The 19,786-nt window shown below is 34.4% G+C and overlaps 1 long non-coding RNA gene across 1 annotated transcript; it reads right to left on the bottom strand.

The window, feature by feature from the left end:
- Positions 1–650: 650 nt before the first annotated feature.
- On the bottom strand, positions 651–1,121 carry LOC115623159. Its single transcript, XR_003995379.1, has 2 exons — positions 1,031–1,121; positions 651–964 (listed from the first exon to the last, which is right to left on the bottom strand). It is a non-coding gene; the product is annotated as an uncharacterized LOC115623159 (long non-coding RNA).
- Positions 1,122–19,786: the final 18,665 nt, after the last annotated feature.

Raw genomic sequence — 19,786 nt, 5'->3', positions numbered from 1 at the left:
TGTATTTGACATAAAAAGCACAATTACCAGCAAATAACAACAATAAACAAATATAAAGAAACTAAAATTTTGTAATTTAAAAAAATTATGAGAAATCTTAGTCAAGGCTGGGAGTTGAATCCTCACCTTTACAAAGATTTACATTAAATTTTTGGTTTTCGGCATAAAAATAAATGTAGACTCTGCAGCTTACAGTGTAAAATGTTTTTGATGTATATACACGTGTAAGCAATATATTGTATGTTCATAAGAAAAAAGCTTGTCTTTTTTAAAGGTCAAAGCATTAGCAAAAGAAACTAAGGGCAAGTGAATAATAATAAGTGAAAGAACGATCTTTATAAAGACTATTTTGCATATTTTGATGACCAAAACCACTTAAATATACCTTGGATAATAAATAAATCGAATGGAATTCCCTCAGAAAAAATATGAGCTTAAAAGTCAAAGCTCTTAACTCGAACTAAAAAAAAACAAGTGCAAATTACTATCGTGAATAATAGCAAGCGAAAGAACGATCTTCATTAAGACTATTTTGTATATTTTAATCAACAAAACCACTTACATATCCCTTGGAAATAATAAAAATTCGAAATCGAATCATGCAATATGTTGTCAGTGCATTCCTAGATCAAGAGAAATAAAGCGTTTCGTGGGTTTGTTTTAGTACAAAATTGTTTTTATTGTTGCACCACGGATTTAGCTGGTACCCCTTTAATTCGTCAGTCTAGTCTGGTTCAGCATTTCTGCATCCGCCAGTTAACAGCAAGGACCACAAGGTCCTCCACAGCAGTCTGGGGGGCAGGTTGTCGTACAGAATGGGCCACAGCAGTCAGATTTGAAACAGCAGTAGCTGCAATCGATGAGGCAGCACTGGACGCAGGGTGTATCGCGATACCATCGGCTGGGGCAGCACATTTTGGTACTAACTTGTGTTCTCCTCCTAAGCGTCAAGGGTTGGAAAATACTGCAGAAAACATATTTTTGATAGTGAGACAAAATATAAACAATACTATATAGCAAAATACAATACCAATGCGATTTTTCTTTAAAGCAGAACAGCACAAAAGCGAACCGGACTGCTCGAATTTCAAGGGGTAAGTAAAATTGAGAATGTTTTACTAAAAAAATATAAGGGAATGCCTACTAAAGGCTTCAAAAGTTTGTAAACTTTTCAACTATTAATGCAATATTTAAATATGTTTAGTACGCTACAATGTTAAATATCTTTCAGGCAAATATTTTGGACCAAATTTAAAGTTTTTGTTTGAAAAAAGAAAACATTTACTCGCTGTGATAAATATATTCAGCAACTATATTCATCTCCTAAGTCTTAAACTTTACTTGGATTGGTATAAAAAAATCATTTTTATTTTTTTAAATAAATCTTCCTTGGAGCGATTGTACGAAAACTCCATCCTAAATTGTATATTATATTCATGATTTAATTAAGATATAACTGTTCCTAGTTTCTGTAACTTAACAAGGCACACTTCGTTCATTGTTTAAGTTTTGAAAAACTCCTTTTGTTCGTAAATATGAGGTGGAAAATGGCAAGTTGTGCTTGAACCTACGAGTACTGTTTAAAGCTATAGCTATCTTGGAATCTTGAAAAGGACTTGCACTCTGCATGGAGCAACCGCAAACATTCATAGATGGCAACAATGATAATGATGATGGGCACATGCTGAGGCTGCTGATGAGTGAATAATGCGGCAGCACACACGTTGAGTGCCAGCTAACATATGAGCATCATATATTTTGACAAAAGCTGCCAGAGTCTGCCACAACGTGCGCGGAGTGGCGAAGAGTATAGTGGAGCGAAGGCAGCAGTCCTTGCCGCAGACACTGTCATGAATTTTACTACAACTAGTGACAGAGACAGACCCACATACGAGTACAGCCATTTGCCTAAGCTTCATATAAATATAAATAAATTTATAATGGGTACGCCAGGTAGCGCTTGTCCAACAACTGAAGTGGGTACGTATACACATGTATTATATTATATACTTGTAGTGTCCTAACTTGACAATGGCAGCCAAGGCCCGGTGCTTGTTTAAGGATGTTTATTAAGTCTTCTACCGCCGCATAAAAGTATTTTAATGTACAACTTATATTAAGCAAGAGCCGTTGCAGCTATTCACCAGAGAGTTCTCCCTTCTCACCTCTGACCAAATATTATTTTAGGGCAAATTTACATTTTACGAATGAACGAATGCGTCCCATTTAAAAACTTCAAAGTTCGCATGCAGGTATTTAATTTATGTGACAACCAGACGTATGCGACATATTTGCACATGATGAGCACCCAGCATGGATATGATATATATTATATATAGTGTATATAAAAAACTGTGCCACAGGTGCATGGAATTCCACTACAGCGGTAATGAATTTTGTAAATATGAAATGTAAATGCAATGAATTGTAAATAATGCAAAAAATGCGTATGACAAAACAAATTTCATTCTTTGTTATTTTTTCAATCTACTTTTGAAAAAATGCGGGGTGCACTAAATCGATATGAGTCTGTCATAAATTTGCAGATATACCAAATACTTGTGATATGACATGACACAGCTGCTTTAATTCATTGCAGAAGGCTTACAAATGTGACACATGACGATGAAAAATATTTTAAAAATTACAATTTGACTTTATATTTTTTAAAAATCGAAAACAGAGAAGTACGATAAAACATTGAATTAATTTGGGTTCTTCGAATGAATTTTTAACTTTTTTGAAATGTTTTTGCTCTGAGATAATTAAAAAAACATATGTCAGCAAAATCATCAGAACTGACGTGGGTTATCAAACCTACACATGAATCACACGCCAAGGGTTTATATTATCATCTACCGTGGACAGAGTAGGCTTTGATTCGAGTCTTTCATTCGAATCACTACACCACTTAAAGTTACGAATATAATAAAAGTACTTAGAAGTCTTAAATTCCTGTAAGTGTGGTCTCTTATAATATACCAAATGTAAAACTGTCGCATTATGACCAAAGCTGCAGGGCCAATTCGCAATACAATAATTAATAATAAAAAGAAGAAACACATTAAAAATATTGTTATTCAATGCAAGAAAATTGTGTGATTAAATTGTTATTGTTCACCTAACATGCAAATGAAAATTGTGTTTTAATCTCTATTTTTTATTGTCTTTAACTTTAATGGAGCCACTTTGTAATTTAACTTTATACTAGTATTTATATTTCAATTGCGTCCATTATATATGCCCAAGTGTCCATTTTAAATAATACAGCTTAATTGCCGTTAGTAAATTACCAAATTTATTAGCTTAATGCGCTCACACACGTGTCCATTCACATATGCACAATGTATTGTGACACGTTGCCTAACAAAATGTCAATAGGCGATGGCTTTTGTTTGCTTAAAAGCAAAACATAAATTAATTATGCGCAAAATTTATTAATTGTCAGAAACAATTGAACGTAGACCCCCATAATTACAGCAACAGCGACAACAACAACAACAACAATGACAGCGTAAATAACATGCATATGTGCCCAAGCCTTAAACATTTGTACATATACATACATATACTCGTATGCATGTATATGTACGTACTAATGGCTATACACCTTTGTCGGTGGGTGTGTGAAATCAATTATGCACAAAGTCAATTTTAACGGAATGACAAATTTAATTCAATTGACTGGCACGTACACGTATCTTTAAGCGCGAGGTGGGCGTCTGTATTTCTAATCAATTTTTATTGGAAACAAATTCCAAACATCAATATTTACACATCAATTATAACATTTTTTGTTCGATTGTATAAACGAAATTGTTATTTATGTAAAAAACACATGAAATTGTTGCCTGCTTTATTTATTTAATTAAATATATGTGATCTTATTTCAAACAAATATCATTAGAGGTCATTAAATAATGAAAATAGAATATACATATAATACGTAGCTGCTCTGTTATAAAGCCATTGGATTGATGCAACATTTAACCATCGAAAATACATTTTCTTTACAGCCTTTTCGACTACCAAAAACGCCAAAATAATCCGACTTATAGCGCTGATTTAAGCCCAATTGATTTAGTTTTATTTCTGCTGAAAAACTTCTGAAGTAATAATGTTTTAAATTTTGATTCAAAGGTCTTGTAAAGAAAATGTTCCTATTCAAATTATGGGTCCCATACCTGACTCAAAAAGTTCTTTAATAAAGTACATAATAGTTATAAGACAATTTGATTTTCCGATCCTCCTTTTCTCTGGTTGTTAATGACAATAACTGTTGCGAAACCATCGAAAATACATTATTCCTTACAGCCCTTTCGACTGCCAAAAATGTCAAACTAATTCGACTTATCGAACTGACTTAAGCCCAATTGACTTAGTTTAGGATTTTAAGAAAAGTTTTTCAAATTATGGGTCCCATACCTGCATCATAAAGTTCTTTAATAATGTACAGATTAATTATAGGACAATTTGATTTGCCGATCCCCCCTTTCTCTGGTATAACAATAACTGTTGCTCTCCGTAGGCGAGTCTGAAGTCTTTAACTCTTTCCCCACAAAGTATGCAACACTTTTTGCTCAGCAGACAACTAGCTACGGAGTCGTTGAAGTTGCTAGCCAAACACAATTACGGGACAGTTTTTGGCCTTAAATGGTGTTTGCACTTAAGCCATCAGATTCGGGTGTTAGGCTAACAACATATTTGGCAATGACTCCTTTGGCATTTTTTTGCCACATTCAGCTGAGTGTTGGTTTCATTTTTTTGCATTTTTGCACAAAATCGGCCGGAAAAGCCAAAGGCAATGGCAGAAGCAAAAGCAAAAGCAAAGGAAAATAAAGAAAAAGCGCAGCACTCAGCTTAAAAATTTGTGTCGTTAGGCGTGGTATTCATACCCCTACGTCCGAATGTCTGCTGGCCCCTTCTTGTTCCAGTATACTACATTCAAAGTTGCTGTTGACGTTGATGGTTGGCCGCCAACGCCAAAGTTACCATTTGAGGGCGCACATCTTCATGTCCCGATGTGTTCTCGTTGTCCTTCCTTACGGCGTCCATCTGTCCAGCCGTACTTTTGTCTATTTATATGGGTGTGTGAAAGTGTGCGAGTGTGTAAGTGTGCTTGTCAACTCAACTCATGCAACTCGGAAAACTCATCAACATTCAACGTTATTGTCACTGAAAAATACACACAATTATCGTTACAAATTGCTGTTAACTCTCACTTGCTTTCTCTCGAGCGTCTCCTCGACAAGTCTGGTTGTTGCTAGCTGCTGTGTTTGTTGTCGTTGTTGTTGTTGGTGTCGGCGTTGGCGTTGGCGCACCCATTTACTTGCTAGCCTCTGTATTGGTGTCAATGGAAAGTGCTATTGAAAGTGTTACGGCGCATGAATGGGACGTTAATACAGATGCACAGTAACAAGCAACAAACAGAAATACACAACACATGCAAACAAAGCTAAAATAAATAAGTGTGTCGGAAGCTGCCTTTAAGGCATGCGGATTGCACATTGTTCCCCATGATACCAATGGTTGTTGCTCCTGATGATGTTGTTGTTTATCTGCAATGCCTTTTACAATTGAAAACGGATGCCTGCTTATACACACATACAATTTTCACTCCCTAAGAGGTGTTAAAAAAAGAAAGAATTCCTATCAATTCGCTAAGCCACTGCTACTTTTTAAATTTAAGACAGCTGCTCCTGTGAATTATTTAAATGATCACATAATATATGTAACACTTTGTAGGTAAGGTACTAACTAATTATAAGCCTTAATAAAAATTAGGTGTTGGAAAGCTTAAATAAATGTTATTGGAGTTTCGAGATGTTTTCTTCTACTTGATATTCATTTCAATATGATGGCCAACTGTTAAATTGAAATGAAACTGGTTACGCTAATGCCTCACTGCCTCACTCACTCACACACCCACTACATATAGGTTCATTATTCAAAGTGATGCTTTATTTATTTAACGATCACTGTAACACAAAATGGCGCCTCAATACAAGCGTAGAAAAAATATCAAGCTCAACACATACACACACTTTGAGCCTTTAGTGCACGGTCATTGCAAGCTGCTACCTAATGAGTTCATTCGACTTTATGGGCAGTACAAGTAAGTAGTTTTCGCTTTATTTACTCTACTTTTACTGTTTTGCTCATTTTGTTGTCGGCGCGCAACTAATTTGCATTTCATTATCGCGCTCTTCAAAGATGGGACAGAAAAATAGAAGAGGAACAAAAAAAAATGGAAAGAAAATCAACCGCCGTGTTTACCTGGACATGTTTTGCTTTCCTTTTTCCCCCTTCTAGAAAAGTATTCAAAAGTGTGTTGAGTCATAAAAGAAAAGCTGCACAGGTTTCTTTTTGTACCTATCGTACACTTTTATTGCCGACAGTAATGAAGGAAAAATGTGTCAAGCAAGAAAAAGCATAAACGAGAGCCAATATCATTAACAATAAAGTTTATTCTAATGAGGGCTGAAGTCTGCTCTGATGAAGCCCTTTTTACAAAAAACTGCAAGATGAAACTATGTCAATAGGAAAATTACAAATTTGTGCAGTCTGTTGACTATGAAATTGGAATACTTCAACTAGACACTTGTAGTATAAGACAATGTAGAAGTATATTTCAACGTATAATTTACAGTAAGAAAACTATTATTATTTATATCTATCTCCAACTTATTTTAAACTTCACATTTTTACATGAGTAAAAAATGAATAAAAACTTTGTTTATTGTACTACATTGTAATCATCAATACTAAGGGGAATGTGAACACCAAGTTTGGTTATTCCAGGTCTTATACTTTCTGAGATCCTTGTTTTCATACAGACGGACAGATGGACATACGAACATGGCTTATCAACCTGTCAGAAATATGCTATACTTTGTGGAGCACTCTACTCTCTTATCTCTTATCTTATTGGGAACGGGGTATAAAAAGTAGTAAGAAGCTAGTAATTAAATTTATTTAACATCTGTCCTATTTTGGACAATTATTTAATTTTATGACAGCTTCGACATTTTGTAATCATGCTTCTTGTCGTGATGGTTGCGGCTTGATTTGAACCGAGTACTTACTCAAGGAACGAAATCACATTTCATAATTTCTTTTCGTGAATAACAGCAGTTGCAATTAGAACACCGCAATACTATATATTCTAATTTTAATTTCTTAAAACTTTTTGCGAAAGCAACCACTGCGTTAATCCCCAACCCACTTCACCACACATGCACGCACACATAGTTGCTTACAAATACACTCACGACTAAGGAAAAAAATATTCGCTTTTTAAACAAGCTTTGCCTCGCTTTCGGGCATTTTTAAATATCCAAACAAAATGTAAACAAAACAAAAACGACTGCCTGCTGTACTCAGAGTCTTCAAACGCGTCCACGCACCTACGCACATAAATGCGACTGTGTGTATGTATGTATGTATGTATCCACATACTTGTATGTATGTTTGTGCTCGTATAAATGAAATCCACAGCCTGGAAAGTCTATGGGCGGAAGCCTTCTACAACTTTCGCCTTTATGTTTAGATTTTGATGATGAGCGAAATGTACGTGTACGCTGAAATGTAAAGCTTATATGTACTTACTTTATATGTATGTGTGCGTGTGTGTAAATATTAACGGTTTACAGTTCAGTTGTATGTGAGTGAGTGTGTGTGAGCTGGTAGTTTTTATTTAGTAAAAGGATTTTCAACACGGTGTGCGGTTTTATTTTTCTATACAAATATAGACAAGACCGCACAGATCTCACACACACACGCACTTGCATATACTCGTACGTATGGCACGATGTACATGTAACGGTATTTATTACATGTTTACTCAATAACAAAACACTTGAGCTTCTAACCCAAATACCCATAAACAAGTGAGCCAACATTCACACAGACACACACACACCTCTGCTTCAAGTGTAGCCTGACAGGTTAGTGTATATGTGTGTGGGTGTGTGTGTGTTTAAATACCAACCACGCACATGAGGAAGCTGAGAAACTCTCACACATGGCCACAAAGAGGGTCGCTATTTCAAAAGCAGCTTCAAAGCGTCGAGTTTTAAGTAATTTTCCAAAAATTATTTCGTAAAATAATTTGAAGTTAGCTATGCGTGCATTAATGTCTTGTTATTATGTGTAAGTGTGTGTGTGTGTGTGTGAGGGTATTTGTGTTCGTCTAAATACAAGACAGAGATATGACTGTTGTCTAAAGCGTGTTTGTGTTTGTTGGTTTTAACCTTTATCTAGCTTGTTTATTGCCAGCAATGCCGCGTAATCTTTACAACTTTTTTCAAGCTTAACGGTTTGCTTTTTATGAAAATGAAAGACAGCTTCTGGGAATTTCTTCTTAGTTTCACAATTTAAAGAAGGATTAAAGGACTTGTGAATGTTTGAGACATTTTTACAAAATGATGCTATCATCTTATGCTGTACATTTCAAATGGATTATAAATGCCTGTTTAGGCAATGTTTGTGATGTTTCGATATTTTTTTTATTTGGGGACAGACTTTGTTAAGCTTCTTATATGCTATGCCGATCATTTGATTTGTAATCTCAACTTGAGTTACAAAGCTAATATTGACTAAGAAGTACTTATTCAAATGTTATCTATATACTACAAAGGGGTACATATTTATAAATTATAGTAGGCAGGGATTTGATCAGCGATTATTATTTTAATTACATTATTTCAGAACCGAATTGAAATGAATGTTAAAGGAATATAACTTCTCAGCTAATCGAATTCACAAGAGCTTAAGGTTTATTCTTCTCTCATTGTTGGACGAGCACACGATAATAGAATTTAATTCTCTCAGGTATTTGTAAAGGGCATTAATAGATGCCTCACTCTTCAAAAATATATGGCCGCTCCGGAGTCCAAAAAGAAGTTGCAAATTAAGAACTATTCTATCCATGTGAAGAAAAAATATTAAAAATACAAAGGTTTTTTTTTTTGAAAATTATTAATGTTTTACTATTGATTTATTTTCGCTGAAGAGTGCTTGTCAAACAAATTTTGTACTAATTAAATGATAGAATTAGTTCAAGAAAGAACTTTGGAAGTAAATAACGGACAATACTTATTTGATAACCAATAAATTCCTATTCTAACCATTTATCCACAAATAAGTTGTAAGCCTTTAGAAAGCTTTGCTATCATAGCATTTAAGCTCAACTATTTCTTAAATAATATTCAAATGGGCCCCAAAAATTTTTTTAACTCTGCATTTATCACGCCAAATATTTGTAAAAATATAAATTTAAAAATTTTTTCGCAGCCGCTACATACAAATTCAGTCTTTGTCGCTAATTCAATTAATTCGGTTCGATTCGATTCGCTTCGCTATTGTTTTTGTTAAGGAGAAGCTTCGTCTACTAGCAATTAATTTTTATGATTTGTGAAAAACATACATATGTTGTATTGTACTGGCCGCTCGTTTATACCATATGCAACAATATTTGTCGAAATATACAATGTGCACACTTTAAATTAAATATTTGTCCTTTTGATTTAATTGCTAATATTTTCGCGTATTAGAGTCATAATAAAGCTTATGATTAAACAATGCCTTAAAGTCAACAATTCTGCGGAAAACAAATAAATTATGAAGTATATAGTATATCCGTGGTTAGATACATATTTACTTCATGATGCAGTGAAGCCTCTACTCTACATTACTTATACGCCCTGTTGCACAGCATTACCTGAAAAAAACCTTCCCAAAATCTGTTATCGAGAATCTATTCTGTGATTATAAAAACTGCAACTAATTGCTTTACTGATACAGATGCAGCAAAGCTAAACGGTTTAACTCTACAAACATATACATATACGATCACACAGACATATACTCGTACATTTTTGTGTAGAGTGAGATTGCTGTGCAAATTGTGAATATTCAAAAAAGACCAATCAGCACGACATAGAAGTTTTGCCGGTACTCCACGGGGGCTTAACAGGTCGAGCCAAAAATTCGTTAACAAAAATAAATGTACACATCACAAAGCTTCTGCACGCGAATATACTCGAGAGTGTATATTCGCATGGAAAGCACTTCGGCTCGCAACTTTGTGAGTGCGTGTATGTGCATATAAACAAGAGTCAAATAAATCAATGTCATCATCACCATCAGCATCAGCAACGCTTGAGGAGTGGGGGGCAGGGGGGTAGTGGAACACTAGTACCACGAGTAACGAACATTGTGGCAATGGCAAGGATGGCGGCGACGATGCCGGCGACAATGGCGACAAAGTTGCGAGCATACGAATATTTGAGAAAAAAATCTCCAGCGGTGTGTGCAGAGAGCTATAAAGAAACGAAATATAAATGCAATAAAATATTTTTAATGGCTCGTAAATGTAAAAATTACACAAAAAAATGACAACAATTTGTGCAAAACATATGAATGACGGCAAAACAAAATGTGCAATGTGGCAATGTGGCATATGCAAGCGCATTATGGAATGTAATAAAATCAAATGCAATTGAATAAAATTTACAGATTAGCATAATAGTTGCAAAATCGTTCTACGAAATGCCCCAACAGGAGAGCCAACCGATGCATACCAGAGTAGCTAGTGGCAGGCAAATGTCTGCTAATTGAATGCCGCACTGATGGCTACAATAACAACAGCAATAGCAACAACAATAAAATGCTGCATATGGGATGTACATATGTATGTAGGAGTATGTACGTATGTTGGTCTGTGTAAGCTCCACAAACATTGTGAAAGCAATTACGGAAAATGCCAAAGTGACAAGCAGAAACAAGCAACAACTAACCAACAACAGTAACAAGAACGAATTCAATATTCGGACAACTGAACTCGAAATACTCTTTAAAGCAGCTTTTGGGACAAACTTTATTTATTCCTGGCGTTCAAATATGAAAAAAAAAAACAAATTAAAAATTATTCTAAAATAGATCATCTTATCATATTAATGCATTTTACAAATATGTCGAAAAAGAGTTCCAGATTGTTTGATGCTAATTTGCAAGATATTAGTCTTAAATAAACCACTAACAAACTTTGTTTAAATGTAATTCAGAAATGTATAATATTACATAGTTACTTTAAAGAAGTCCCAAAATAGTTTTTTCGTACAGTTTTCAAACACTTCAAATTCCGGCAACAAATATAAAGAAAATAAACTGAAATGTTGTCTAAATAAGAAAAAAAAAAATAGTAGTCGTACTTTTATGTTCAGTTCAAAATAATGCTACAGTTTTGTTAAGTTGTATATTATTATTGAAGTTCGCTACCGTGGTTGCTCTTTATACATGTGTTCTGAGAAGTGAACTGAATATAGTACAATATGTGTACTCTCTTTCTAAATTTGAGAATATTCTGCACAGTTTTCAAAGTCTATTCGAGAGGCATTTGTGCAACGATTAGCCAAAGAAAGTAATTCATTACTACACAGTACCACAACATTCCGAAATATATTCTATCGCTGAAGTGATACTTCGAAGGTAATATTTTCAAATTTAGATTAGGCAATATAAAACAAAAAAATATATGTCTAAGCTAAAGCTAATCAAGATTAAATGCTCCATTATTTGTTGAATTGCAACCATATTGATGTTTATATGTTTTATTTGTACTTTCTCAGGCATGTTGCTTGGAACTTGGAATCGTACACACTTTCTTAATTTGTCGAGAATATATCTTCTATTTGCATAACAGAACTGGTCAATCTGTGTTACAAAATCATCCGAATCGTCAAATGCCTGCGACAAATGTAGTATAAATAGACAGGCCGAACAAAAGTTTCAGCAAAATGCAAAACAAAGCCAGTCCCACCAGACTATATATATATATATATATATATATATATATATATATATATATATATATATATATATATATATATATATATATATATATATATATATATATATATGTATATATGTGTATATAGACCTATGTGTGTGTCTGTGCGTGCGTGTTGATAAAATTAAACTCCATTGTTGAAAATCACAGCAATGGTGATAGAGATAATAAACAAAAGCGTCCAAAACGAAGTTTTGCAAAGCAGTTTGTAAACAAGTCGAGCTTCCAATGCGTACCTAGCACATATATGCGAGTGCATGTATTACAAAAATAAATATATATGCATGCGTGTATGGTTTTGTGTGTGCATTTTCCCTATTTAAATATTTAAAAATATTTATTGTTGAAAATGGCCAAATATTTATAAGGAAAATATGCAAAGGCAGCAGGCCAGGCACAAACAAATTTTTGCAGAATTTCACTCAACAGCTCCTGAAGGATTTCTCGGACATGGCCCGAGGGCCATTACTTTATATATGTATATAACATACAAGTATATATATATATATATATATTTGCATTGGCCATATTGAGCCAAGTCCACGTGCATTTTGTCCATATGGCCATTTTGTTTTGTTTGCCTCCTCCATTGTTCCTCGACATTCAAATGGTTCGGTACGTATACTCGTTCATAGGTAGATGTTTTAAATATGCAGATCAGGTAAAGGCTCACCAGCACAACAACAATAAAGACAATAGCAATAACAACAATAACGACAACAGACTAAAGCTTAAGATAAACAGCGCCTTAGCCATGAACGCACAATGGAACTAGTTAGACAAAAAAATATGTATGCATGCGCATTTGTGTACGCCCTCTGACCCCTCCCCCTTTAATTCACTGTTTTAGCTGCTTCCTGTCCTTCTGTCCTCATCACTTTTGCCACATGTCCTGTAAGCCTACAGAGACAAGCGAGACGCGCACAACAACCCAATAAATACTAACTAGCACCCTGGGTGTTCCAACAAAATTTGCACATTATTAGCATTAGGTTAAATTTTATTTTTATTTGTATTTTATTCTCTGCTTGATTTGCACAGTTAACTGCATGTAGCTATTGCTTAAGTCGTGCGAAAATCCGTTACAAATCTTCTAAATGGTTTCTATGTCTGCATGGGAATTCATTTAATGGCAAATCTCTGGTTCTATTCATGTACAATATACTTATTTTTGGCTGTCACAGAACAATTCAGACAAATGTGGAATATTAGACGAGCTGGCCTCGTATTGGGTATTCAATTCAATGGAAAACCATCATGTGAGCTTAATATGATGATTGTGTTAACTGTTTTATGAATGAGTGGGCATAATCGAAATTTAGACGATAATGATTCATCGGATTTGAACAATTGTTCACAAATTATAGCCAAATTTATCCTAAAGACTTCTTCTATAAGGTTATTTTCATTTTGTGACGGAAATTATTTATATACTTTTATTTAAATTCATTTTTGATGACACAAATTATAACCAAATTTAGCCTTTAGACTTCTTCTATAAGGTTATTTTCAATTTGTGACTGAAATTATTCATGTACATTAATTTAAGGTCATTCTTGATTTATCGGAGTATCTTCAACTTTTAAATATATTCTGATAGTTCTGGCTATTATTTGTTTCTTTTGCAAAATGTTCCCATCTTCAGCGTTCTCCAAAACAACTCCGATTGCTTAGTACTTCTTTAAAATGAACTCAATTAATGCACAAATAATCAAAATCTATAAGCTGCCTTTATTTATAGTATAAGTATATGTAGATATGTAATCGATAATCTGATTGTGTACAATACTCGCTTCATTATCAATTCACTTCACTTTTATAAAAATTTTGTTGAAATCTTCATCTTAGAGTAAGGCTAATACTCGGTAGATGTTGTTACATCGGGTAAATTAAAATATTTATTATAAAATATTTATTATTATATAAAAAAATAATTGAAATCTAAATAATAAGATTTCGAAAGGGAGCACCTTTTGCAAAAAAAGTAAATATATTTGGCTGTATTCGGAAATAGTTTCGATCTTTTCCTTTGTCTTGGCCTTATCATATTTATGCGACACATTCTGATTGACAACTGGCTCGAAAATAGCCAACATTGCAAGTTGCAACATACATACATACACATCTACATAGTTGAAAGTTAAAAGCGTAGCGTACCAAGCTCGTCAATCACGATAATTATAACAAATCTGTCACGTACTAAGCATTTTGTAAAAAGAAAAATACTGAATAAAATGGGAAAACGCATAAAGGACACGAAGCGCCAGGTACAAAGCACCGAGTACCAGCAGCATCGCATCTCCTTACTGTTCCTGTTACTGCTGCTGTTGGTGTTGGTGTTGCTGCCTCTTGTGATGATGACGATGGCAAGATGATGATGATGCTTGATTTTATGACACTGGCGTGCCCGTAAGCGATTTTTAAATTGCTGCTCTGCATCTGCCTGGCAGCTGCGATGCGGGAGAAAGTGTTGGCCCTGTTCCCTCTTCGTGCAACGTTCCTGTCTTTTCTTTCTACTTTTGCCGATTGTCGAGGCCACGCACACGGAACGTGTTGCACTGGTCAGAGCCGGTTAGCCGTTCAGTGTCTCCTTTATTCGAGGCTATGCTTGAAATTGTTCGCAAATTGAGTTTGTTAATAGGACGAGCGGTGAGTAAATGAAACGTAAAGGGCGTCTAATGCACTACTACTTGCTTATACTTAGTATAGCTTCTACGAGCATTGTATTCAGGGATAAAATGCGAGCATGGTCAAAGTCAATGGTTGGCTTAGGTTGCCAAATGCGCAGGCAGCAGTGTTGCCAAAAATATATGTACGAGCACATCTAAGAACAATTGTGTTTGGCCATATCATGTGCATGTGTGCGCAAGTTACTTGGTCAACACAAAAAGCCTGGCCAGCTAGAGAAATAAAACTCAAACGCATTCAGACGGAAATGCAAATAAATCTTAGTCACTGAAAGGCAATTGGCTTTGGACAACGTCTGAGAAATGTGCGACGTGCAGTGGAAATATATACAATACATGTTTCGAAACATATGTACGATATATATGGCCATGCAAATGTATGTATCTACATATTGTTAAGTTCAAACATTCATATATAGACAAAAGTGACGTTTCTCAGTTTTCCGATACTTTGCAAGAACAGAAAAACTGAGAAAGTTTTGGCTGATGAATTTCTAAAGTTCTTAAAGATAAATGGTATAATTTTTTATCCAAATAAAATCGATCAAGCAAAATAAAAATGTACTTAAATTCAAAAAAGGTTTGCTTAGCTTGCAATGCAATCTGTAAAATAATTAAAAACTTTTAAATTTAAGAAACATTTTTTCTTTCCTTATAGGCATTTCAGCTATTGGACCAATCAGTCCAATTTTTCAACGATAACTAATACTGAATTCGCACATTTTTTTACGTTTTTCGAAAGCGTCTTTTTATAAATATAATCGGTCAGTTAAACTCAAGCGTTTTACTATAAAATGTTTGCTCATGAAAGCACTTAGCTACAAATCCAGCTTAATGCTAAAGCTCAGCCAGCTCAAACCCTTCTTTAAGCAAAGAATTTTTAAGGCAAAATATTTAAAAGAGGCTAATGCGAGTGTGAATTTCTGCCAGCAAGTTCAAATGTTTTTTAAAATTCTAACTGCAGTAAGAGAATAATTACGAAACATATAATATAAGTCACACGATTATCGAAACTAAATATTGTTTAGAACATTTTTATCTTCAAAATGTTAAAAGTTAACTGTCAGACCCACCAGTTATGGTGAGGTAACTACGATTTCAAATATATTTAAAAGTATATTCGTATGAAAAATTGCGGAACCTAAAAGTCCGAAAACCAACTTGATTTGAAATAGAATACAAAAAAGTAATTACAAAATGTATGAAGACGGCCAACCAACATTAGGTTTTCATCTTGAATTTGTTGTTTTAGAAACAAGCTTAGTTAGACCATTTTAGATAATATTATTACCTCATGTTTCTGCATATTTAAATTAACCAAATTGTAGTTGTTCAAAATTGCTGAAATATTTATGAATTTGTCGAATAGCGCTATTATTTTTCATTCAATTTTGCACAGAGGCCAAATTCAAATCCATAATAAATAATACATTTTAAATTGTTTACCACACATTTATTTCAATTTTACATACAACGAGAACGATTTTTCAACCTTAAATTATTTAAACGAGTACTACATTGTTTTATTTGTATATAATCATTTTTTGTGCATAGTAATTTGATTAAATTGATGTTTTTTCAACCTAAATGTGCGTCAATTTTTAATTTTCTAACATTTGTTTTGGTCACTATTTTGGTAATTGTTTGCATTTTTTGTTTTTATGTTTTTAGTTTGTTTTAGTAAATCAATTACAATTGTGGTTTGTTTTTGTGGCTTTTGTCAAAATATTTGCCTTTTTGTGAAGAACCACCGTTTGAAAATAAAATGCAATACCAGTGTATGAATGGAGTGAAGTGGAATGTGTAAGTTTCAATGTTAAAACATTTTGAGACTTGAAAATGTTTTGCAATCGCGCGAACAGACACATACAATCACACAAACACACGCAGACGCAGACGCAAACGCACTCACATATGTATAAAGACAATTGCATGTACATTCGATTGAAATCTAAATTGCATTGCAACCAAGAGGGGCAGCAATGGAAGCAGCCGCACATACGATTCGCATGGATGGATGGATGGATGGATGGTCGGAGTAGAATGCTGCTACAAATTCAACTGTAAAAATTGCTGCAGTTAAATACTGTACTTGATAACAACTACAAATACGCTACGTGTTAGTTGCCTGCATGTTTTGGCTGCACACACATATGTACATACCATACTTTATACATATAGATGGGTGTGTGTGTGCGTGTGTTTGGAACGGCAAGGCTAACAAGCAGCGCAGACAGTTAACGGAAAGACGATGGCAATGGCAACGGTAACGGGCAACGCGAACAAAAACAAACAGGATATGGGCGGTCTACGTGCGGGTGTACGAATGGGTGTCTCTGTTTGTGTGCTTGTGCCACCATACATTACATTACACTGCACTTTTTGTGTTTGTGTCGTACTGCGAGCTGCAAAGAGACACAGCAGTAGCTGCAGCACAGTGTAACATTATGTGAATCCAAGTAAACAAAATGTAGATATTCTTAAAACCGCGCTATTATTTAAGTATTCGCCAGTTATTTCTGTCAGGCAGATATTTATTTTATTTTATTTTATTTATTTATAAATTAATTTATCCTAGCGTTACAAGTACAAGATTACTTTTAAGTTATTACAATATACAATACATTACAATATATTACGATATAGAGTAACCAAACTTTTTATTTAGGTACAGCTCCGTCGGAGCAAAAGGAACATTTATTCCATCCTTATCATTGTCGATAATATTATAATCTCGATGTTTCAGACAGCTACTGTTAGGCAGTGTTTGTAATGAATTGTTCAAAACGTCTATCATTTTGATATATATATTTAGTAATATATAATATCAAAAAAAAAGAAGAAGGAGAAGGATAAGCAGAAGCCATCATTACTTATTAGAAAGGTCGTCAAGTACCATATGAATTTATTAAACGTCAATCATTTTAAATACAATTTTTATTGTTTTTCATGAATCAATACACAGATTTGAATCTCATTCCCCGTTATGACATAGTTTTGAAGCAATAATTCATCTTTAACATTCTGATAAAACTTGTTAAGAAACTTTTATTAAAATTCATTTATTTTCATTTCATTTTCTTTCCCGTTGAAAATGAAAGATGTCAATGATTATAAATAATACTATTCGGATTTGTATGGTACAACAATCAGTTTAATATACTGATTATTGACTCCTTTAGGGAGGAAAAAAGAGTTTCCGCTAATTTCAAAAATATTTTAGTTTCAAAAATAATGAAAAATTAAATACGATACAATATAATTATTATAAATTCAGAAATGTATTCTTGAATAGTTAAACAAGCCTGCCCAGTAATCAGAAAAAATTTAATTCCAATTTTAATTTAACGATTTTTACTTTTTGATAATGCAGGCATTGAATTAAAAATAGCAAAAAGTTCCACAGAATTAGGCGTTTATAAATTTGTATCTGATTAGCTGGCTAAGTCAGTCCACTGTGCGAAGCTATAGTATCAGCAACATCAACAGCAACAACTCATTCGGCAAGGCAAGTAAGTGGTCGGTCGGTTCGTTGGACGGTCGCACGCATTTATTCAAAAGGATATTGCCACTGCTGCCAATTTGATTGTCTGCTGTGGCCGCAGCCCTGCAGCCTGTTGTAGTTGGCCAGCTACCCTTTAACACTTGGCTCTGCTTCTGCTTCTGCTGCTACTGCTGGTGCTGCTGGTGCTGTTGCTGTTACTGTCATGTACAAGTGCAACAGTAACACCAACAACGGCAATAACAACAACCGCAGGCAGTCGGCAGGACCTGGAACAGAAGCAGCAGTGGGAATGGGAATGGGGAAAAGGAAGGGGGGAGGAGCAGAACAGCAACAGCATTGTAACCGCAAAACGGAGATCAGAATTGCATATGCAAAAATGTAACTGAAATTCGTAAAATGTGCCAAGCCAGGCCAAGTTGAGCAGACTGGAGGACCATAGTCAAGAGGGAGGACAGACCGTATAAAGGGGGGGGCAGTCATGTTATGGGCAATGGCAATCGAATAAAAAGTGCATGAAATATGTTTACTGTTATGTGTTGGCATTTATGTTCGCATTGTTGTTGCTGTTCTTATTGTGGTCTGTGCAGAAGGTCAATAAAAGGTCACTGAGAAGATTCAACATACACACATACTCGTACATACATATATAGGTGGCCAATACGATTTTATGTGGGCGGTCACTGCGACGTGCCTCTATCGCTGTTGCTTTAGCAAATCAACCAAAAGTCAATAGGTAAACCAAATCGTAGGCCCTTTTGGCAAGCCATTCAGTTTCTCGTCGATGCAATAGAAGTGAAAAACGTTTCTGCCAAAATCCTAACAGATTTGAATGAAGTGTTAAAGAGCAACAAGGCATACATTCCAAATAGGCCGTAAGGTATTTGAAAACGATTTTGCAGTTTGCCATTTTGCAAGCTTACACTGATACATCAATGTCGGAACTTCGACATGAATCGTAAATGATACGAAGTCCACAAGAGTGTGGATTTAATCCAGTCTAGTGGATTAATTTAAGCATTCGCGAGCGATGAAGAGTGGAAACCAAATTAGAAATCTCTCTCGTTTGTTACTATGGGCTATTATTGGTGGTGCTAGGCTGATTTGAATAAGAATGGTCCTACAATTAGAAATGAAAACTAAGTGCACTTCAAAATAAAACTATAAAAGATTTTCTAGCGCAAATCAAGCTCTGCATTTGAACAAAAATCAAAAATTGCTTTTAAAATCCAACTTAGTTATAAATGTCGATATTAATACAAAATTGTTTACTTTTTCAAGAAATATTAATATTCTATAGGACTCTGAATGAATGTTACTTAAATTTGTTATAGAGACTTGTTTCTTTGAAAAAAGTTAAACTATTATAGTATTTGAAGCTTTTGTTAAAACAACACATACAAAACATATGTGAAGTCAAATCGTAGGGTATTTAGGTAAATCGTAAGAAAATTATGAATTTTACAAATACTTCAAAGGCTGCAAAGTTAAACGTTGTCAAGCAAAGAAATGCAACTGACTTTCAGTTCAATACAATCAAGTTTTCACATAATAGCAACTAAACATTCCACATCCGCTTAGCGCAATCAAGGAGAGCATTACGAATGGTTTGTTTTAATGCGGCAGAAGCAGCTCATCAGAAACAGTCACATACATAACATAATAAGACACTTCAAGTACATATTACCAATACCAGTGCCACAGCTGCAAACACACAAACGAATAGTGCACAGACACATAAGAGCT

This window comes from Scaptodrosophila lebanonensis, unplaced genomic scaffold (genome assembly GCF_003285725.1).
Source record: "Scaptodrosophila lebanonensis strain 11010-0011.00,11010-0021.00 unplaced genomic scaffold, SlebRS2 tig00000043-arrow-pilon, whole genome shotgun sequence".
Classification (NCBI taxonomy): domain Eukaryota; kingdom Metazoa; phylum Arthropoda; class Insecta; order Diptera; family Drosophilidae; genus Scaptodrosophila; species Scaptodrosophila lebanonensis.
This window is presented reverse-complemented; position numbering and strand designations above follow the sequence as displayed.